The sequence below is a fragment of the Mandrillus leucophaeus genome, unplaced genomic scaffold (assembly GCF_000951045.1).
Source record: "Mandrillus leucophaeus isolate KB7577 unplaced genomic scaffold, Mleu.le_1.0 Scaffold499, whole genome shotgun sequence".
NCBI classification, from domain to species: domain Eukaryota; kingdom Metazoa; phylum Chordata; class Mammalia; order Primates; family Cercopithecidae; genus Mandrillus; species Mandrillus leucophaeus.
In genome coordinates, this window is record NW_012105353.1 from 1997089 (window position 1) to 1997743 (window position 655).

Consider the following 655-nt stretch of genomic DNA (forward strand, 5'->3'; position numbering starts at 1 on the left):
GAGACCCTTTTTACTTAATTCTGGGTTCGGGACATATGAGTGGTAAGTGAAGGTAAGTAAAGTAGACTGAAGTTTGACATCAGGATAGGTGGGTATCACTGTCATTTATATTTATATAGAAACACTGTTTCCAGAACAGCTTGTATTCATGCTTTTAGGCTGCAGTACATTCACGCAAACTATCATCATTCTGCAGTTAAACTGCAGACAAAAATAAATGAGACAGAAAAGGGCAAAATGCTGACTTCGGTAAACCCAGAGATCATCAGATGGCCGGGGCTTCCTCAGATATCTCCGTGTCCCAGCCTTTCATTTTCCTGCTTTTAACTTAGGACATTCTTTTGCTATAAGCTAAGCAACTAAGCACCATCACCCCCAACCTCTACACTACCTTTCCAGTTTTTTTTGTGTGTGTGTTTTTTTTTGTTTTGTTTTGTTTTTTTTTAGACGGAGTTTTGCTCTTTTCCCCCAGGCTAAAGTGCAATGGCACAATCTTGGCTCACTGCAACCTCCGCTTCCCAGGTTCAAGTGATTCTCCTGTCTCAGCCTCCCAAGTTGCTGGAATTACAGGCATACACCACCACGCCAAGCTAATTTTTTTTGTATTTAGTAGAGAATGGGGTTCCACCATGTTGTTTGGGCTGGTCTCGAACTC

At 41.8% G+C, this 655-nt stretch overlaps 1 protein-coding gene across 2 annotated transcripts in view; it reads right to left on the bottom strand.

The window, feature by feature from the left end:
• PPEF1 (protein phosphatase, EF-hand calcium binding domain 1) overlaps positions 1–655 on the bottom strand; it is a 147193-nt gene that overhangs the window by 67582 nt on the left and 78956 nt on the right. The gene's annotated exons all lie outside the window — the stretch shown is intronic.